Here is a 23,126-nt window from a genome sequence, read left to right on the forward strand (position 1 = left end):
AATGTAAGCTAAGGCACAATAATGTTAAACAGAAGATAAATTTTCCGTGTTCACTTTGAGGGATTTTAGAAGTTACAAATTATAAAGCCAATAATAACTTTCATTTAGAAGACTTTTGACGGGAGGAAAATGAAAAATGAGGAGAGCATGTTTCCAAAGAAACTTATTTCAACTCATTTTTATAAACATGAGAAGAATAGAAGTTGTAAACGGGTATGGCAGTGAAACACGCCAACTTGTATAAAACAAAAATAGCACATTTTCTTTGACTACTGTGTCTGAACGCCTGGCTTTAAATATTCAGTCTTAAAGCTAATGAAGGACTTCTGAAGACAGTATGCTGAAAGAAATTCTAGCAGCCCACATAGCTCCCATCTGCTTTTGAACAGAAGCACAGTCTGCATCAGATATTAATAACAATGAAAGATGTTTAACTGTGGGTGATAAGTGAGTATATTTTGGTCCAGTTTAGGCTGAAGCTACCGGTATAATTTGGCACTGAGTATGAATTTTGTTAGTTGGAAATGCTAAAAATTTTGGCTTGCAAAAAGTAAATTTTGCTTTGCAGCTTTTTTGCATCTAAAGATATTTATGATACCTTCCCACTCCCAGTTTCCAGTAGAGCCAGGGTAAGTGGGATAGAAGGATTTAAAGTGAATAGTATAGGATTAAGAGACTAATTAAAATAATCCTACTGTAAATTTCCTAATGCTCTTTGGAGGGTGGAGTCTCTGGCTTTTTGTTGCAAAGTTTTATCATTTGAAAGTGACTCAGTCCATCAGTTCAGATATTGTTATGGGCAAGGTCAAAAGCATCAAGTGTGCAGGTAGTTTGTAATTGGCTGTCTGCAGAAAACAGCAGGGAATTCAATCTATTACATGCACTTCAATGCACTAAACCAACACTGAAGCCATCGGAGCATAGAAAAGGCTTGCTAATCTCTCTCCAGTAATTATTACAGGTGTGCCAGGCTCGTATCAAAAGGGGCATTCGTCACTTGATGAACTTAAATGTTCTTAGTGTTTTGTTTTGGGTTTTTTTTTTCCCTATTAATAAAGTACATTTTGACATTCAGAGACTTTATGTGGGAAGTATATTTAAGGAAAATATAAAAAAAAAAGTTGTTCTGATAATCAGTGATGTTCTTGGGAACCAGGGGGAATTCTAGCGACCAAAACTGTCCTGAAATCTGTCACTCTCTTGTTCAGATGAGTTATATTCTTGCTGTGTCTGTGGAAGCAGGGAAATAAAGACATGGACATCTGGAAGCCTTGAGTTTTGAAGATGGTTGAAATTCATGTTTTTTGAAATAAGAACTCGATTTCACTACGTTAATAGAAAATGATTACTTCACAGAAACTTAAATGCATGAGAATTCAGATTTTGGAGGGTAAGGAAATGAGGAGAGCCAAGGCACAATGTTATGATCTAAAGTAGTTAGTAACTATTGATTTTTACTTGTTTGAAAAATAGCATGCTTGCTCTTTTCTTCTGCTTTTGGACTTCAGTAGGAGTTGGGGGTCTTAGGTCTTTTCGCCTGTATGCCCTCCGCATGTTACACCTGTATATACAGCACACCCTTTCTGTACCTCTAACCCCTAAATGTTACCAGCCATTGACAGTAATGAGAACTGAAGTGACGGTGACTGTTTTTGTACCCTTTTATCCAGCCACACTCTTTAAGTGCTCGATTACTAAGACAATCCTAAATATATTTGGTACATCACAAAATATTCAGTTCTTGTTTCTATTCTCATTTCTGTTAGTATTGCATGACTTCAGATGAGTAGTTTGAAATCTATTATTTTGAAGCGTTGGTCACGTAATTTGTTTTTATAGCTATTACTTACATAATAATGTGAGGCAGCATATGTGTTTCATGTTATACAGTTTAGCAATGGTAAATTTTATATTTATGTTTGTCAGTATAACAAACAAATCCTTTTTATAAAGTCTGTTTCCCTGTTCTTTGGCACTTCTATGTGTTGCCTTTTTTTTTTTTTTTTTTCCCCTTCTGTCCTGTTCCCTCTGTAACAAAGAACTACAGCTGATCAGGAAAGGGACTCTCTTCCTTTTGTGTTCACGCTGCCTAGTACACCTAGTTAATGGCTGAAGTCCATAAATACTGTGAAAACAGAAACAACAATTGAGCTATTTCAAATGTGCATGAAAACGTAAAGCTTCATTTCCCACCATCAGTTACTCGGCTAGAGGTGAAGATGGGTACCCCTCTGTGGATTTTACACATCACTAATACGGAGCATCGTGCTTTACCTCTGCTGGTCCAATGACCATATTGTTTCAGAACAAAGGCAAAACAAACCACTTATTCCTTAAGTGTTCCTTCAATGGTATTCTTTTATCCCTAGTTCTGATGTACTTAACATGTTAGGAAAAAACTGGACTACTTACCATTGGTTATCACATTATCCAAATGGACCTACGGATGCCTTTATAAGCTAGGGCATGTTAGATAGTTGAACGTTTACCTGTCTTTAATACTCTTACTTAATCTTAATCAGCTGCTATTAAAGTTGTATTGTGAATTGCAGAATTTGCGCTGGCCTTAATGACAGTGGGAAGAAGCCTGCAAAAGACTCGGTGCTTCATGATAGCTCTATTGTCCTATGAGAGGTATCCGGACTGGCTCGTCCATCTCCCTGGTCATACAGATCTGGAGCTGAAATAAACCTCCTTCGTGCCTTTGTTTCTCATTAAGGAGATAATAAACTATCAAAGCATCACCCAATATTAATCATAGCAAACCAGATAACCCTAATTAAGTTATGAAAAAAATTTTCAGCAAGAAGCCGGTGCTCCTTTGAAATCTAGTCTGAAGTGACTTTTTTTAGTAGGAGAGATATAGATGAATCTGAGATGCAGAACTGATCGGGCTGGGCGAAAGGTCCCTGCGATTACTTCACAGTATTTTGTCTCCGGTGTTATTTAACAGTACGTTCATAACTCTCATACCATAGCCACATACATTTCCTCTTCCTAACCTAATTAGGGACGTTGTGCCCAGCATTGATTCAGGGCTGTGCAGCTACCCAGGGCCGGACTAGAGCATTGCTCTGCTTTGCGCAGCTCTTCAGCTTTACCTGTGCACCAAAGCCCAAGCTGGTTTTTGCTTTTGGAGTCTTTCATCTTGGATGTCTTTCTGCATTCCTTTATTCTGTGTGTTTATTCCTGTTACCAAGCAACTTTTTTAGGTAGTGGATTGTTTAGGGTTTGGGGTTTTGGTTTGCTTGCTTTCTGCTTTCTCTTTACTTATATATTATCTTTCTTCCCATCTTCCTGTTACCACTGATGGGCACCTTTCTGCTATATCCACTATTTTGCTGACTGTTTTTATTCCTACTCAGCTCAGTCCAAAGAATAGAATAGATCTCTTAAAAATCATTTATTTACCTAATAGATCACAGAACTTACGTTAACTTCTATGCTAATTATGTTGCATTTAACTTACCCAAACAGTATTTATGTTACTTCCTTTTTCAGAAATGAATGCAAGCTTTTCATGCTCCTTCTCTGGTTTTATACTACTCTGGTTTTTTTTTTCTGTGGTAGGTTTTTTTCTTATTTCCTCTCATCAGCCTGTTTATATCCAGCTATGTTGTGCCCAGCATTGTTAATTGCAGTCTTGTCACCTCAGTTTAGTCATCATCTTTTTGCCACATCTAAAGCTTCATCTTTATATTTCCTTTGTGTCAGCCTTAGTGCTTACAATGTTATGATCACAGTTCATTATTATTTTTAAGTGGTGTCTATTTCCATTTACAGAAAACTGCTTAAATTGGTCCTCCTTGTAGCTCTTTATGAACTTATCCATGGTGGTCTGCAAAGATCTTTGACATCTAAACCTCACATTTTCTGTGATCATCTTGTATCTCTGTTTCCAGTTTTTTCTCCTTCTGTTGACATTGTTTGGTTTTTATACTGTAGCTTCAGATATTATTGCTGTATTTCTAAGTCAATCAAATTATCTTTATCTTCAGACTAGCCCTAAAATTCCTGAAGTACTTCAGCATATTGAAAAACAACAAAAAAACCCCATCCAATCCCGTTTATTAAAGAATTTGCAGCAGTCGAGACATTAATGCATGTCCTGTTCTTCAGCGGTATTGGACAATCTGCCTCTCTAGCAGGCAGCAGAGGTCTCTGTGTAGATTTTGGATGCAGTTTGTTGGCAGAAAATACAGCTTTCATTAGAACTACTGAAATTGAGAGAAAGACATTTAAAAAAAAGGCAGACTTTTGGTCTTATTCTTGTTTAGGTTTGAAAACAGCAGTGTTTAAGTGAAGTGCAGGTTGGGTGTAAGAGTTCAGTTCGCTGAAGGCAGTGTTGGAGTCCTTCAAACTCATGAGTTGTAGCTGATGAGTCTTTTTAAGGCATTTTTAGTTCTCATTAGAATCAAGCGCAAGAGTTTAGAGGTGTAGAAGCTGTTTCACAAAGAATATTCTTCCACTAATAAGTGGGCGTCTGTCCTTTATCAGCTCTATGCAAGCTTGTTCCCATCCACGCTACTTGGTCTCACCCATGTAATTTTCTGAGGGCATTTGGTGTGCTATGTTCTTAAACATATATGTGTAGGATCTATGGGTTTTGGTGCTTTTGTGCAAGAACTTTAAAGGGTAAGTGTGGTGGGTTTGACCTTGGCTGGATGCCAGGTACCCACCAAGCTGCTCAATCACTCCCCTCCTCAGCAGGATGGGGGGCGGGTAGAAAATACAACAAAAGGCTCATGGGTCGAGATAAGGACAAGGAGAGATCATTCACTAATTACCATCACAGGCAAAACAGACTTAACTTGGGGAAATTAGTTTAATTTATTACCAATCAAATCAGAGTAGGGTAATGATAAAATAAAAGCTAAATCCTAAAACACATTCCCCCCCCACCCCTCCCTTCTTCCTGGGCTGAACCTTACTCCTGATTTTTCTCTACCTCCTCCCTCTGAGCAGCGCAGGGGGACGCGGAATGGGGGTTGCGGTCAGTTTATCACACGTTGTCTCTGCCTCTCCTTCCTCCTCAGGGGAGGACTCCTCGCACTCTTCCTCTGCTCCACCATGGGGTCCCTCCTGTGGGAGACGGTCCTCCACAAACTTCTCCAATGTGAGTTCTTCCCACGGGCTGCAGTTCTTTACAAACTGCTCTAGCGTGGGTTCTTTCCACGGGGTGCAGTCCTTCAGGAACAGACTGCTCCAGCGTGGGTCCCCTGCAGGGTCACAAGTCCTGCCAGAAAACCTGCTCCAGCGTGGGCTCCTCTTCCCCTGGGGCCACAGGTCCCGCCAGGAGTCTGGTGCAGCATGGGCTTCCCATGGGGTCACAGCCTCCTTTGGGCATCCACCTGCTCCAGTGTGGGTCCTCCACGGGCTGCAGGTGGATATCTGCTCCACCGTTAACCTCCATGGGCTGCAGGGGCACAGCCTGCCTCACCACATTCTTCACCACTGGCTGCAGGGGAATCTCTGCTCTGGCACCTGGAGCACCTCTTCCTCCTCCCTCTTCACTGACCCTGGTGTCTGCAGAGTTGTTCCACTCACATCATCTCACTCCTCTCTTCAGCTGCAGTTGTGCAGGTTTTTTTTCCCCTCTTCTTAAATACGTTATCACAGAGGCTCTGCCACGGTCACCGATGGGCTTGGCCTTGGCCAGCGGCGGGTCCATCTTGGAGCTGTCTGGCATTGGCTCTATTGGGCACAGGGGAAGCTTCTAGCAGCTTCTCACAAAAGCCACCCCTGTAGCCCCCCCACTACGAAAACCTGGCCACGCAAACCCAATATAGTAAGAACAGGAGCTGAGGTTGTGTTCTTGCCACACTTGTCTGCTCCTTATTTAATGTTAAAAACCTCCTCTCTTCCTCTCTGCCACACCTCTGTCTGACCTACCATGGGGAGAGTGGGGCTGGTTCAGATGGAAAGAGCTGTTGGGTTGTACGATGTTTGACTTTAAGGGAATTAACTTTCAACTAACAGAATTCAGTACTTTCACTTCAGTGTCCACAGCAAATTATTCAGGTGCTTGGTGAAATCTTCTGGGGCAGCTGTACCAGCACTGCCTGCAAATGTGCTGCACTGCAGCATCTGGCAGGAGCCCTTCACTGGCCACGTCTCTCCAGCATACATCAACCCTCTGTCTTATCTCCGAGATTACTTTTTAATCTGATAGCCAGTATTTTCTTGGTGGAATCTCTTACATCAAACCATAATTTATATATTTCAGAGTACTTTACATTTGATACTCTGGTAATGCCACACTTTCCTTCCTGTAGATGACACTATCAATTCTATCAAAGTATATTGAATCATTGCAAATTTTCTCCATCACAGGCATAAATTAATGGCTATATTTTCCTAATGTAATGGATCATAAACAGGAAATCAGCCATAATCTATTTATATGATGTAATCTATTAGTGCTCTTAGTTATTCTTTTTTTTTATTTTACTTTTTAGATAAACTAGTAGTAGTAGTTGATGGTGGAACTGGAGGTACTGTCCCAACATTGTCAGAGCCTGAAAAGTCTTCATTAACTATGTTTAAATCCTTGCTGCATCTTTGAATTCTTCTTTTAGTTACACAATACCAATTTATAAGATCTCTGTATACCACAGCAAAAAGAGACTAGGAGATGTATTGCGCTTAGTCCTTTGACTAGTGCTGCGTAACCACAGGGTTGTGTTTCGGTGGAAGATGCATTGGTCCCTCAGTTTATGCCAGGGTTAACCGTGGTGTCCAGAACCTCCAGATCAGGGAAGGCTGGAGGGTGAGACTCAGCCTCCTCGTAGCACGAGGGCTGGCAGTGCTGCAGCTCCATGGATTTGTGCTTGCTGCGTATGTCTGAACCCTTGGTCTAGGGCCACCACTAAGTCAGGCAGGTGACAGAGGTGACACAGTTCTCCATTTGGCGTCACAAATAACCTGATGTCTGAATGCAAACAGAAATTCAGATATGTAATAAAGCTATTATAAATGATTTGCAATGTAGTATTAGTACATGCTAAGTGTGGTTAATGTAGCATCAGTTCTGCTCGCTTTTGTAACTAATTGCTGCATTAACAGACTTAGTGATTATAGGAACCGTGGTTAGATAAGTAGCAGTGGACAGGAAAAGATCTAGAGAAGCAATGTTTTATGAAGCTTTCTCAGCCTCCGCAAGGGGTTAATTCGCATTGTCTTTTGCATAACCACAGATCGTTGTTAATTCTTAGCTACCCACTAACATTTATATTAAAACTCTGCAGAGACTGTTTTTTTCAAGTCTCTGAGCAGTCACTTGACAACCTGCGAAGTGGAAGATGAGCTCTGGTGAGGCTGGGAAGTAGGTGGTGTCTAAGGGTAAGTGTATTTGGAAAAAAGCTGTGAAAACTCACAGCAAAAGCAGCCTGGAGATACCTGAAATATGCTACATTTAAGCTTTTTACTTGTATAGACAAGCTCCTGATCCTGGGATAGCAAAGGGGTTTCAAATCCAGAGTCAAGAGGCTTAGGTCTGGGTCTGAGAACTGAGCAATTCAAATACAAGCAGGTTAAGGTCAACCTAAGCCTACAATGCGAACATACCTTCTTTTCATCTCCAAATAATGTGTCTAGTTGATCTGTATGTAGCCTGGCTTTCTGTCATCAGGCTTAAAGCGCCGGTGCTTCCACAGGAAATCAGCTTTAAGGTGAAGAAGAGAAATTTCAGCTTTGCTGCAGACGGTTGTAGGCAAAGTGAACGAGGCTGAAAATCTTTTATGTATCGTTGGCTGTAAACAAAATGTCCAGGCTAGGACAATTGAAAAATAGCTATATTGTATTTTATATCAAAGTGCGCTTCTAAGAAATGTCTGTAAGTGGTACAGTGTGTGATTTCATGCTTTATTGTTCCTCAATCTGTTCAGTTTACAGGGAAAAGGTATTTTTCATTCTTCTAGCTGCTAGCTTTGCCAACGCTACGTGAGCTCTGAAACTCACGCTGTGATTTTTTCTGGCTTCTACATTTCCATCAGTAATAAAGAATCCGCAGGACAAATTCTTCTCTTAGTTACACCTGTGAAACCCCACGATCTTCCAGGATTTCACAGGCAAAACTGAGCAGGGAATAGCAGCCCCTTTGAAAATCAAAAGGACAAGAGCCATCAGAGAAAAACTGCAAGCTGGAAAAGCATCCATTTAGACTTGTACAAAGAGGAGTATAACTGAGTGAAAGGTGAAAATATAATTAAGAAAACATGACAATGGAGAAAGTTTTCGGAGAGTAAGATTTACAGAACCGTAGGATGTTATCTCAAGGAGGTGGTGACAGGTCTGTTGCTTGGATATTTTCAGTGAAAGGGTGGAAAGACAATATAATTCATCATAGCTGGAGATAATTCAGGCGTTTGGGAAACAATGATTTGAAATATGATCACAGATTTACTGTATTTCAAAGTATCCTTGTCGTGGTTTAACCCTAGTCAGCAACTAAGCACCACACAGCCACTCACTCACCCTCCCCCCTCCCCTGTGGGATGGGGGGGAGAATCGGGGGGGAAAAAAAAGTAAAACCCCTGGGTTGAGATAAAGACAGTTTAATAGGACAGCAAAGGAAAATAAAATAACAATAACAATAAAAGAATATACAAAGTAAGTGATGTGCAATGCAATTGCTCACCACTTGCTGACTGATGCCTAGCCCATCCCCAAGCAGCGATCGCTGGCCCCCAGCCAACTCCCCCAGTTTCTATACTGAGCATGACGCCATACGGTATGGACTAGCCCTTGGGCCAGCCTGGGTCAGCTGTCCTGGCTGTGCTGCCTCCCGGCTTCTGGTGCACCTGGCAGAGCAGGGGAAGCTGAAAATTCCTTGACTTAGTATAAGCACTGCTTAGGAACAACTAAAACATCAGTGTGTTATCAACATTATTCTTGTCCTAAATCCAAAACGCAGCACTATACCAGCTACTACGAAGAAAATTAAATCTGTCCTATCCAAAACCAGGACAGTCCTATAATTTTTTTTTTTAAGTAGGATGACTCTGTTCCCCTTTCTCTGATGTTTTCTTCCCAGGACATGATATTGAAACATTCCTGTGACTCATCAGAAGTGCAGTATGATGGGAAATGCTAAGCTAGTTGTTTCTATCTATCCTGTTCCAGTCATTCAACATAATTTACCTAATGTGTAAATTCCAGCTCTAATTTCTGCAGCTTTGCATAAAGTAGATGCTATTAGGACGTCATCAGGAGAACTAAATGACTTCCAAGGTGCCACTCAAATTCAGGCTCAGCCCACAATGGCCATGGTGGCACATATGAAATGAAAGTCTTCAGGTTACCACAGTGCAGGGATCTGCTCTTGCATCCTTACTGATGTGGTTATTGGGGGGACATGTGAGATTTGGGGTGGGAAATGGAGATGAAGGAGATGGATAGGCCTGATTGGAGAGGAAGGATGGCAACTCCCAGCAGGAGGGAGGGTTGGGAGCTTGGTGAACCCCAAAGAGATCTGGGCACTGACAATGGTGAAGGAATCATAGAACCATAGAACAGCCCAGGTTGGAAGGGACCTCTAAAGATCATCCAGTCCCACCTTTTGTGGGAAAAGGAGCCTAGATGAGATGACATTATCTAGCACCCTGTCGAACTGCATCTTGATTCTATGATTCAATGTATTTGTTTTTCTCTACAAAGCAATATTGTTCAATTCAAACATTTGTAATAGCTACTATAGTCAGGAGACGGTTTCAGAAAATTTTCTGGGATCTGAATTAGTTCAATAAATGTATATGTGTGTAACTGTGTATACATCCATATATATTTTTTAAAATTAATCTAAATAGTAGCATGTTTTGTCTACATTGGTCCTTTTTTTTCTTTTATTCCTCGTGTTTGCAGTCCCTGGAGATCATTCAGGTTTGCAGCCTCTGCGAGCCATTAACTTGTGCAAAACTGAGCACGAAGTCTAGTGTCAAGTTTTCAAAACGATAATGTTTTAAAACCAGAACTGTTCAGTCAGAGATCTGAAATGAGGGATACTATTTCAAGTGAGAAAAACAGACTTACACCAAACCTCAGATTAGTGTTTATTTTGGTTGTCTTTTTGCATGCATAGTAGTGGGTACGCTTACTGCAGGGTGTGTATGTGAATTGATGAGCGTGTCATTTTCTTCGCTCTCTGTGTTGATGCCCTCTCACAGCGCAGAGGCAGCAGTGACATTGCAGGCAGCTGCCACCGCAGACTCGCTGGCTCGCCGCCCCCGGAGCCCCCCGCTTCCCTCTCGTCCCTCTGCTCCCACTGCCCCAGCATGGGGAACGCTTCCCAAAGTGCACCTGTAGGAAGGGTGTTGCTGAATCACAGGTAAATAAGGGATAAACAAAAAATACGTATTGGTGACCATTTACAGGCCATCTGCCAGAGACGAAAAGGAGTTCTGGGGCAGTCACAAAAAATTTTTGCAGCATTTTGACAGTGTTTAAACCAGGTAAGCGTAACGCAGGTCTGAAATCATTACTCTGAGATCCTAGTGATGGGGGTTTTTGGTAGTTGTTTTAGCTAGCATGAACTTTCAAAGCTGTAATTTTCTAAGGGGACTCAAAATACTTGAAACATCTTAAATTCACAGGCAGTAGAATTAAATCTGGTAGTATTCTGAGAAGGTGGATAAATCAATTTTTCGAAAGTAGAAACAGTCACAGCGAGATCTAACCTCTCAAAAACAGAGATTAGATTACTTTAGGACCCAAACCTGCAACATCTTTTACTATTTTCCTGAGAAGCAAGTCATATAATGAAGTGATGATAGGGATGTTATAGCAAAAATACTGCAGAACACGAAATGACAGTAGTAAGTGTAAGATCTTACCAATGGGCTCATTCTGAGCAACACAATCATCTTTGTAATGCTATCAGGGATAGTGCAATTCAACCAGTTATTCCTTAAATAAAAACATCGCTTTGAAGTTTTAAAAATTAAATATTTCTGATGTCTGCTAGCATTTGCATGGCTGAAATTTCAATGGAAAGTGGGTTTGAAAGCTTGTGCCAATAGACTGCCTGCCCTAACTACTGTCCATCCACATTTTTTTCAAAAAGTGGAGCAGAAACAGAGGCCAGTTTTTCCTTTTTAGGATTTACAGCTCTCTTCCCTCCAGTTCAGGTTTCAGGCCAGACCCTTGGGCCCGTCCCCTTTGCTGTTTCAGGCTGTCCTGTCCCTCCTGGATGTCTCCTCCTGCATCTGCAATCCTGCATGTTGCTGTCTTGCAGTTGCTGCAGCAGCTCATTGCTTGGGTTTGAGGGCATGGCTTAGAAATATTTTGTATTTTACTTGTATACCTTTTACATACTTTTTTTTATAGTCCTGCCCTCCCTTCGCATGGCTCCTGTCCGTTATAGCTGTGTGGAGGTCTCCAGTGCCTTCAGACACTTTAGGATTAAGAGCAGTAGATGAACCTACCTACAAGAGACTGTTGACCTGCTGATCTTCTGTATTGCTTTTGTATAGCCATTTATCACAGTATAAAGCTTATATAAAATACCCTCATGCAGTCAGTAACGTTTTCATCTACACTGAGCACATTCCTTTGTTATAAGTCTCGATGTATAATAATGCAAATTAGCACCGTGATTAGTTTTGTATGTGTCTCTCGTGATCAATGGCAAACTGAAATGCATCTTGGAAAAATATTTATAAATTGAAATCGTGAGCTGGTGTTTTTTAAAACTACATAAGAAATAAAATCTTTAAAGTGATCCATTGCAATGCAGTGGAGCGGAGATACATGCATCAGGCTCTCGTGCTTGGGAAACTGATGCACTGCTGATTACTTTGGTGCCAAGTTTCTGCCCTGGGTGAGTAAAGGCTATTGTGCAGGAAGTCCAGCAATATATTTTATTAGCAGAATGATATTTAAAAAGGGCCACTCTTTACCCACTGGAGGGAAAAAACTTAGAAATGAGAGAGATTTGCAAACCAGTACAAGGGATTTTTGCACAGTTACTTCGCTGTGGGTAAAAGGAAGACTTATATTTTCACATCTGCCTATCTGACTTATTTTGTAGCTTTAAATTTCAGTAATAACTTTCAGGGATGGGAGATTCATGAATTATCATGAGTACTAGAACAGAGTTATCCAAATCACAAAGGCTACTTCGCTTCATCTGCTGGCTGGACTTACTTCACGAGCCAAATTCTGTAATTCTTACTCAAAACTCATTGCTGTCTAGGAAAATTTGCAGGCGTGAATACTCTGTAGGTTCTTGCTTTTCCACATCTAACCATTGCCATAACTCAAAGCCATACTTCTTGGGAACCTTTCCTACCAGATGAAACAAGCAAGATCACGAGAAGACAGATGGGGTAATACAAGATGCAGTGACAATGTCTCTGCAGGGATTCATGTCTGCATATCATACAAGGCTGAAAAGGATATAGGAGGCAGCTTTTGGCAGACAAGCAGAGGAATTTCTCCCAAGCAAAGAGTAGCTGTAGAGGTGGGACAGGTTAGGTCTGTCTTTTGAAAGCCATGTAGTCTCCTTTCATCCTACTTTGGTCCCTAAAGAATGAACCCAAAATACAGAGGGTCAGCTCATGGCATGCAATTTTGGAAGCCTCCTTGGCTCAGTGCACTTTTCAGTTTCATCTTGTCTCTCATCATCCGTGTACTTTGCCAATTAAAAGACCCGAAGCAATTAAACTGTCTATAATTATCCGTGATATCACGTTGGCTTTCTGGGCATTAGCCAAACAGCACATTTAACAATCACTTACACTTCAAATACCGTAATCAGCAATTATCTAAAATGCATAGTCTTAACAATTAGCAATTCAAGGTCTTATTTGCTTGAAAAAGTGAGCAAAAGTAATTCCATAGCATAGTGACTTCCCTTTCATACACAATTACAGCATATGTGGGAGGTAGCATAAATCCTAACTTTGATATTAGTGCATTAACATCAGCTTCAGTTGAAGTGGCTTTTAGGAATGATGGAAACAACTGACTATCACAATATTATATAAATTGAGTGTGAGCAACATCTCTGGTAATAGATAGTTTGGAATTCATAGATATAAAGGCACAATAAATAATACAAAAGGGACAAACCATTCATCTTAGTGCTGCCATATTGAGACTTGCTGACTTGCATTAGCTTTTGTTTGGCATGCAGCTTTGTCTTTTTACAAATTATTTTTCTGTTATGAAATGAAATATTTGCAGATTGAAAAAAATACACTTTTTGTTTTGGTGGAATGATGAACCAGTTACCTTAACAGTTCAATATTTTCTGATAATCTTAGAAATGTTATTTGTTCAAGTCTTAATGGAAGAAAAATATGGGTAGCATTAAAAGAATGAGCTTTACCGAGCATCACTATTCTGTCTTTGATGACTGTGATCCATTTGGTAAGTCATCAAAGATGTAAGAGAAAATAAATCTACCCTTTCATGGCCGTCGTCTTTATATAGTCTAAAATGACACATAGGGTAATTTTCCTTCTTTTTCTAAAAAAAAATGTTTGTAAGTGCTTCTTTGTGAATCTTCCAGTATGATTTTATACTCATACAGTAGATACTTTTACATCTTTTATGGGAGAACTTACTGAAGCTGAGTAATTAAAGTTATTCTTGACTTCTGTTGTTTACTGGAAAAGACTTAGCTGAATCATAGAAGAATAAGGATTGTACTTTGAATGTTTTCCTGCATACGTTGCTCCTAGCAAGTAATTCCTTAATGGCATATACAACAAAAAAACATTCTGGAAAGGAATCTGGCACTTGAATGTTGTTCTTTATTCAGCATCCTTGCCTTCACTAAGCTAGAGTGATACGTGGTAGATGTATACCGTCAAGGGATCTGGTTTATCGTAGTGTTGTCCAGACTCCTTCTGTCTCCTTTTGCTTTCTAAATCTTAATTTAAATCTAATATTGCCATAAAAACATACCATTGTTCTGTCTCCTGTAACCACCTCATCGTCTTTTTTGTATGCTTTACAACTTCACCTTCCCATCTTTTACAGGATGGACCAGGATGCAATGAGCCATCACCTCTAACAGTACAGTAATTGCCTGGGGTGGGACATATGAAAAAAATATGGGTGAATAAATAAAAAAAAAAAACTTGTATTTTAAGTTTTCCTAAGGATTTTCTGCACAAAGCTTGATGTTCTACAGAAATGCTTTAGGCATGCAGAGGTGAATCCCGAATGAGTGATCTCAGGTCTCAACCGCAGCAGCGTGCTGTGCTGCCTGGGTTAACGAGCACTTGCAGGTCAGAGGTATCTTGGGGATCTCTGCGTGCCAGAACAGGGATATTTCCTCCTGCTGTAGCACTTGTTGTGGTTAGAAAGAGGTAAGAAGTTGTGGATGGTGGACAGGATGTTTTTTTTTCAGGGGGTATATGGGGGGGAGCTGTCTGGCAGTGCAACTTACTCCTGGTGTCCCCAGGCAGGTCCGGCAGCGTGGGCTGAGGGCTGTAAGGGCGTCTGCCCTTCCAGCCTTCTCCCCTCATTTTGGTTGAGAGTGCTTAGCTTGTGTCCAAGGGGTAAAGGAGCTTGTCATTCCAGAACTTAGTTATTTTTCTCTCCAAACAATGGCCTAGATCTTTGTGCAAAACAGTTTTCTGTGAGCCCAGACCGGTATGTATGGGATGTTAAGCCATTTAAGACTGAGAAACAGAACCACAGATCCTGACACTTGGTATAGTTTATTAATCACAGGGTCATTTTTTTTTTCCTCACCTGGATTCTTCAATTATTTTTGTTTTCATTTCATCACTATAAAACCGGATAACTATCCAAGAGTATAGGCTCCTTCACACGAAGGACAAAAATGACATTGCAAAGCTGATTTACTCCCAATAGCAGAATCTGTCTTTCATCAGACACACAAAAATTCTGAAAAACATGAAAGAAACTTCAGTAACAGGAGGAGAGAGTTTTAGCAAATAGGCATATGTTTGCTAGGTGTAAAGTTTCTTTTAGGGGAGGGCTCCACCTTTAGGAAAGGAATTAACTTTCCTTTATAAAACGGGTGTGGGAGTGAGCACATCCACGGCTGGATAACAGCCTGATGCTGCTAGGAGAGAGAAGCATTTCAGGCAAGGGGCTTGCAACCCCGGCAGCACCTGGGAGTGTTGTCCACATTTTTGTTGTGCTTGTATTAAAATAAGTATCTCCTTTCTTCTGCTCGATCTCCCTAAGCACTGCCACAGTGCTCTAATAGCGGAAACATCCATTGCTTTATACACTCTTACAAAATAAGAAATGTAAAATGTTGTTAGGCAAGATTGCTGTGGTTTGTTTATCAGACTTCAACACTTTCTTTTGAATCACTTAATGTAGTGTTTTCTTTTTTATTTCTTCTCTGATAGTGTTCTCTCACACAGGATCCATCAGTTCCTGTTTTTTTGGTCTTTCTTATATGTATGGAATGATTTAATAATGAATACATGCTTCCTTTGCACTAATGTTGTGTTTACTTTATTGCGATGTATTCTATTTTAAAGAAATCATTGAGACATCATACAATTTAAAGTTACAAGTCTTCCTGTCTTTGATAGTCTGTCTCCAAGGGAATACATCCCAACAGGGATAAACAGAACTGGAAGGAATTGTGTTTACTAATTACCACCACCATTTAGGAACAAGTATGAGTCACAGGGCACCACAGTGAATCCAACCCAAAGAACAATAAAAAAGGAATCTATATAATTGCTAAGGAAATGAAGACTGAATAGAACTTAAAGGCAATTAAAGTCTTTATTTCCATTTTATTACTGAATAAATACTTCAGAATATTTTCATTTGCTTCACTTTTTGTTTGCTCATAGGGTCTGCTTGTTAATATGACTGAGATGTACGAGAACTCCTTAATTAACCTGTTTTTGTGGGCATCTCACAGTTTCTATGAAATATGTATGCTGACAGCTATGTAACTAGTAAAAATAAAAATTACAGATTTGCAAGCACTGGTCAATTAAAAAATGTTCAAGAAATGCAGGTTTTGAATTATTGGACCAGGCTTCTCTGCAAATTGGAATTCAGTGCAGTTAATTGAATTCACTGGATCTATGGCAATTTACATAAAGTTACAATAAAAGCATGGTTATCTTCTCAAAAGCTGCAGTTTCAGAATATTATATTAAAAATGGAATAATATAATTTTTATTTTATAATAACTGAATGCAGAAATATCCAATTGTCACGCAAACAAAATTGAAACATGTATTCTGCTCTCAATTACAAAGAATTTGGTATGCAATAATCCCAGGCAACATATTGTGAACTCTGTATGGATTGTATGGAAGCTAGATGTTGGTCCATTTGTCTATCACTTCTGATGAGCTTAGTCCCAGTCCTTTCCTGTATCTCAAGCGAATAATGGCTTTGGTTTACTCCAGCATATATTGTATTAAGTAAATATTGCTTTTGTTGAAGCCCTGGAAGTTGATTCCTTAAAACACTGATGGTCCCCATTCCACTGGCGTCCTGGGAGTGGTTGTGCTGAGTCTGGGATCTGTGTCCTTGGGCATCCTCTGGATTGAGGATGAGAGTACTGCAGGTGTCCTCCAGATACTTCCTTCAGCAAATCTACATCCTGACTTTTCCTTAACTCTTTCTCATCATCTGTTTGATGTACGTGTTTATGTACATCCATAAGCATGTAAATTTAGTTATTACAATTGCAATACAGTGTTTTGTTCCTGGGGCTGTGTTGAGAAGGTTTAAGTGCAGTCTTTACTGATTGAAAAGGACCGTGGGGAAAGAATCTGTTTACTTAAACGTGGCAATTAAATATTTGTTACGTTGACCTTATGAACTAGTGGATTTGATGCTTACATAAAACAACAAACCTGCAGTATATGTAGGAGAAAGATATATCTATATAGCTGCCCTCACTGAAATAAAATCCTGAAAATTTGTAATTACGTATGAAGGTATTTTCTGTCAGTGTCTTTGAAGGGGAGACTTCAGGAAGAGTCCGCTCCCCAAAGATTAAACCTGCAAAGAATGTCAAGGTTTATGCAAAGGGAGGAGAGGTGATGCCTCAGTGGGTGCAGTCCCATGCACAGTTAAGCAGGGCTGCAGAGGGGTGGCACAGGCTCCTCAGCCTACACAGCCCAGCCTGCTGCGGGCACACAGCATCCAGTTTAATTACGGGATTTTCTATAATCATCTTTCAGTGGTGATAGCAGGATTATAGCCCGCACTGAAACCTGTGAGCGAGTATATGTTTTGTTTTGCAGCTTTTTTCCCCTGAATTTTAATAGGTTCAGAGCGGTAGAGGAGCGAGCAGGATGGCTCTGCTCGGCGGGGGGGTGCCAGGGTGCCCGGGGAGGGCTGGGCGCTGCTCCCTCCCAGGGTGCCGCCGGGATGCGGCTGCTCATCGCGGAGGTCCCCGGGGGTGCAGAGCAGCGAGGAAGCCTCCGTGCCAGTCCCGGGTGAGGACGTGGAGTACTCGCAGGGAGCGGGTCCTGTGTCCGATAGTGAAACGGGGCCGGTTCACTGTACGGCTCTGCGAGTACCGGTTTTCCTCCACGGCTGCCTGTGGACGGGGCCCTGCCAGATGCTTTTGGTTTTCTGTTCTGCTGCTCTTCGCTGAATCAAGCTGGTGAGACAGAATCATCTGCTTAGAGCTCAACGGGTCCTTTGGCTTTTCTTTTACAGGCACGTAATTGATTCATTTAAGCAAATTAGCTGTCCGTTAGACTAAATGCTTTCTGCAAGTCAAAAATCTTGTCGTGTAGGATAGCACTGCATCATCTCAGAGCCAAGCACCAGTAAAACTCTTTAAGAGCAAGCACGAACAGTTCATCCAGGTACATCAGGGACAAAAGTAGGACAAATTATTTAGCATAAAGTAGACTTTTTCTGGCTGTTGCATTCCTCACTAGAATATAGAAATTACTTGTTGACAGAGCAGCTGTTGACTGGAGCCATCGGGATGGAGGGGTGGGAAAGTGCAGTGTCTGATGCCTTTTACTACGCTTTAAAACTTCTGGGGTGGTTTGTGGCTTTGTTGATTAGAATGTCAGCAATACTGATTTGTTTCATTGAAATGCTGAGAAGTGAGTTAAGAGAAGCATATGCTTTGCCCAGGAAGACTTTTCACTTTGGTTTCTTTATGTATTATGAAAACAGAAATTAGAGTTGCAGGATAAATGGCTGAAACTTTAAGTATTTGCTTTTATTCTTACAAATACTTCCAGGTGCCTAGATAACCCTATACCTAATAAAATAAGCATGAAACTTTAAGTATACTCTGAGCAACTTAAATGACTTACAAAGATGCATTAAGCTAATGCTGCGCTTACAGAAAGAGTTGTCATTGCACTTTTGTAGTACCCATCAATGGCTGAGAGCTGGACCGTTCTCCTCCACGTACTTGATACGTGCACTGATGCTTACTTCAGCCTACTGAACCCTGTCTGGCCAAGAGGATGAGTCGATACCTCTAATACTAACCTTACATTTGGGTATTGCCGTGGTTTTTGCAAGGCTGTGCAATTTCTAAGTGGTGCTAGTGTCATTTAAGATTGATAACAGCATGTATCCAGGTGTATAGATTTTTTGGGGCATTGCGTGATGTTAGTAAATGTCACTCTGCAGTTTCATACGCTTTTCAACACATTGGTTTAAATGCTCTGTCTCAGGACTTTGTTTTCTTCTGGCTAAATCTCAAAGCCTCAGAGTGCTTTGAAGCCCTGCTGAATTGGTCTTATTTGAGGGCCAGAATTGTTGCACAAGTTGCATGAAATTCTGCGGTGCAAAAGGTACATACAAGGGAGCAGATCATTTTTTTCCTGAATAGGCAGTAAGTCTCAAAGCAGGGAATACCACAGGCTGTGAAGTGTGGAAGTGTCTCGGTAGTAAGAGCAGGGTATATTCTCATTAGATTTGGCTGAGTAGAACAGCACAGGAAGAAAAGAGTAGCAGTATCTGGTTACCTATGTGCTACAGATATTCCTGGAGCCACGGAGTCCAAGGGGGTAGAATAAGGAAAATGTAACATATAGCAAGCAGAGATGGTGAAATATCAATGCAGTGTTAGGTATGTACCTTGAGGGAATTGGCATCCTACCCTGCAAACGTACACTGGGGTTTTATTATGAAGCTTTCTGCTTTCACGGAAAACAGTGAGTCTGAATTAAGGATGTGCAATGAGTATGTTTAAGGTTTGTTGTTTTCAGCATTTTTTTCCTAATTGAAAGAAGAACTTGCCCTCATTTCAGAATAAAAGGCATCCCCAATGAGCACCAGTGAAAGGGCTGATGTGAATATTATGATGATAATTTATTTTCTTAGGAATGTTGTAATTTCAGCATTTCTCTAATGATTATAAGCAGATGCAGGAAAGAACGGGGTACTGCTTCAGCATGCATCACATTAGCAAAAACCAGTGTACTTAGTAACGTGTCAGGCTTTTGCAAGTGTATACATTTTCCTTTAAAAGCATAAATAAATAAACAAACCCACAGTGAGGCCTTGCTTTTACAAGACCAAAGCTTCTACATTAAGAGGTTTTTTTTATCTTGTTCCTGAAACTTGACCCTGTTGCCAAACTTCCCTAGCACAATTAAGCAAAACTTTACTACTATGGTGTGAATTCTCTAAAGAATATTTTTATGTCTGTCACTTATTTTGCTTTTACTTTAAACAGTGAAACCAAGTTGATTTTGCTGCTAGAATGAGCTATGGGGTAATCTCTTCCATTTCTGGTTTGCCTTAAAGAACAAAAATACTGAGTACTAGTAGCCTTGTGCTGTTATTTATGGTGGAAAAATCTGAAACATGATTGAAAACCTTGATATATAAAGCCGTTGCAATCCCCTTGCAAAACACAGTCTAGCTGTATTGAAAGCAAAAGTTGAATTATTAGTAAACGTTCCCCATACTGTGCATGTGGTTGCTAACGATGCCATTCCTAGCAAAGCCACCATGTACCAGTGAACGTGAAAGCAAAGGGTTTGCATTGGATCTATGATTGCTTAAAAGTGTGCAAGAGGGAAAATGAGGGATTTGGAGAGAAATGCAGTGAGAGCTGTACTGCCGAGCAACAGCAGCGCATCTGCCATCAGCACAGCACAATCAAGCGAAGGAGTAGTTTGACTGGTCTTATAAAGGGCAATATATCAAGTTAGGAAAAGTATGGAAACATGCGGGTGTCATGTAAGCACACGGCTCCTGCCAAAAGCTGGGGAGAGCACTTCCAGGCTTGAAGTGCAGTGAATGCTCCAGCACTTATTACATGAAGCGCTCAGATGCTCTTTGGGCAGGGGATCATGCATCTCGCAGGGCATCTGGTGTGCGGTTCCCTGTGCCGTACTCCTCTTTTACGGGCACAGCAATTGAAAAGGAGAGAGATTTGGGCAGGAGCACCCAGCAGGTGGAATAAAATGTGAAATTATCTGCTTTACACTCAAAACTACGCTGTAAAAATTTTTTGATGAAAGATTTCTTTAGAGATTGCATAAAGTAATCCCTGGTATTCTTAAGCTACTGAGGAACATAACAGAAAACAGTATTTTCTCTATGCTTTAAATGCTTTATTGCACATAATTTGAATGCCTTTATTGCTGAGAGCGACAGATACCATTTCAGACTTTCTCTGCTTTAGTTTAGTTTTAGTAATGTCATTTCTGATTAAACTTATATGGTATAGTATATTGAACCATGAAATAGTTAAATTTTTTATGACCTCAATGAAAATCCTATTGCTTTGGGGTTTTAAAGTATCAATAGCCTAGCTGAACAAGCCAGACCTAATTAAAAGAAAGCACTGGTGCAAGATCTGCCCTTTTTTACTGCATTCTTTCTGTCTTAGAAATGTATGCCCATTTTAAAGCAAAGTATACTTCCAGCTGCCCAGGCTCTTTGTTATGCAGAGTATAGCGATGACAGGGATCTTTGATTTCTTTAAGCTGTTAATTCCTTAGCTGCAATTTTATATATTGACTTCAGCAACATCATACATTTGGCTTTGAACCAATGAATCAGAAGATTTTTGAATGTTCAGCTCAATACTGCTTAGTTAATAGTTCCAATGGTGCAGCAGACAGTTTTATTGTACGGTAGGAGGCAAGCTATAAATCATAGGTAAGACCTGCCTGTATTTATTGCACAGAAAGCCTTTGTTAGAGATCTGTTTTACAACAATTAAAAGGTACATATTCTCAAGGAACCTATAAAGTAATTTTGCTTATACAGCAAAGGGCTGCACCAGTATCAGCCTGGTTTTGAGTGAGGAAAACCTGTGATTTAATGTTAGAGGAAAGCATCAGAAAGTATCTTATGGCAAGATATAAAATGCAGTGGTGTAGGTTTTAAAGGAGATGGCAGAATTTACAGAAGCTGACTATCCCAGGCAGTTGGCAAATGGACTAAAGAAGACAAATTTAAGACTTGCCAGAAGGAAACCCTATATCAGGGGATAGAAATTCGAGTGCTCTGCAAAGAAAATGTAAATAAGGCAACAGACATCTAAGAGGACTGTGGTCAAATGAAACGCAGAGAAACAGCTTCATGCTGAGGAGAGAGGATGTGTTGTATATGGAAAAATATCAAGTATAAGACCACTGGGAGGAATCTGGGAACAGCTGTCACATGCACTGGTAAGTTACTGCATAAACAATTATGAAACTTGAATAGTTTATATTGAGAAGAGATGTTTAAGAGGTAATTGCCTTTAGCTACTTTTTGATGCCTAAACATGTTAAAAAAAATTGTGCATAAGCTAAAATACATAATAAAAAGCAGACCCCATTGTTTTGTAGTAAATGGTAATGGTCACCCTAGGAGGTGTACTAGGATTTGGCTGTTGAAACACAGGATCTTTGCGATTTTCTGTGCAGGCGTTTGCTTTGTAGACGTCTGTAAGTGAGAAGAAATTATGTACACAAAGTACACAGTCAAAGCATGGCAGCTTATCCTGATGAGTATGAGGGAAGTGTATAGTCCTTCTAATAGACAAGGACATTTTTGTGTATGGGTGATGACTACAGAGATATGGGTAAATGTGTTTAGTGAAGAGCCCTTGTGCTTCAGTCTCCTAGCTGAAGAATCAGAGCCTGAGTAACGTGTCTAAGAGTTGCAGGCAGTTAGTAAAATGTGTTTGGCTGCTGAATGCAAGATTCATACTAAGCAAGGTTACTAATTAGCCATAGTAATGATAAAACTATTCCCTCTCAGCTCTTCTGGAAATTCAGATGTGTTGAAGTGTTTAGTTGTTTGTCTTAGCTCTTGATGTGTTTATTGCAAAGGGAAGCTGCAATGCCCAAGAGATGCTGGACAGGCACCTTTCTTTGCCCTATTCCCCGCAGGGAAACCTACTCTGTTGTTGTTTTAAGCTTTTTCAAAAGTAGACACCTGGTCTGCCAAGCTTATAGAGTACCAAAGAACTGAAAACAAGCACCATATATTACAGCTAAAATCATACTAGCAAGGGGAAAAGCAAATTGATATTAACAGTTACTATATGAGATACTACTGAACAAATACATTTGAGTGGATATGTCATGTTGCATTTGTGATAACAGATGTTATAAAATTACTTTGGTTTTCTGCAGTTTTCATCTTTATGGATTATCGTGTGAAATATGTGATGAAACTAAAGTACCAACCTAGATTTTCATCAGGAACATAGACTCGAGACTATCTGATATTGCCATCTTGTTAAGTTGTTCACAGGATAGAATTGGTGTCCTACTAGATAAAATCTACAGTTTTTCCTGAATTCTTTGCCCAAGTAAAACCAAGCAGCTGCAGTTAATAAAAAGCTGTCGGTTGTCCCACAACTGTCTGGGAGTGTTCGCTCACCAGCGGAGAGAAATTACATTGGAGGGAAGACGACAGGATAGTTGCTGAGTTGTGCAAAATCAGCAATGTTGCCCTGCACTAATGCTGGAAATATTGCAGGGCTTTCTCATTTGTGCAAGGTGTTGTCTTTAGGAAGAGCATCGCACAAAATAAAAGTCAAACCATAAAGCATTCTGTATTAGGCTACACTAATATTTTTTTATATGTTAAAAAAAATTTGAATTGAAATTGCTGTGAACTGTGGAATTTAGGCAGTATTGGTTTCAAAAACATACTGTAAGTGTAGTGTGTATATTTGAATGTGCAGTTTCATTTATCGTCTTAACTTGACGAGTGCACTGATTTAT

The 23,126-nt window shown here is 40.3% G+C and overlaps 1 protein-coding gene across 7 annotated transcripts in view; it reads left to right on the forward strand.

Moving 5' to 3' along the window:
* The window catches only part of LOC104016941 (contactin-4), a 353,560-nt gene that overhangs the window by 135,648 nt on the left and 194,786 nt on the right, over window positions 1-23,126 (forward strand). Inside the window, exon 1 of one of the 7 annotated variants that reach the window (XM_087743650.1) lies at window positions 17,370-17,575. The exons of the other annotated variants lie outside the window; for them this stretch is intronic. The gene's annotated coding sequence lies outside the window, so the exon portion shown is untranslated. Of the gene's footprint in view, window positions 1-17,369; window positions 17,576-23,126 lie in introns of those variants that run through there. 7 annotated transcript variants of the gene reach the window in all.

This window comes from Nipponia nippon, unplaced genomic scaffold (genome assembly GCF_047370975.1).
Source record: "Nipponia nippon isolate SJK-2023a ecotype South Korea unplaced genomic scaffold, ASM4737097v1 scaffold_9, whole genome shotgun sequence".
NCBI lineage: Eukaryota > Metazoa > Chordata > Aves > Pelecaniformes > Threskiornithidae > Nipponia > Nipponia nippon.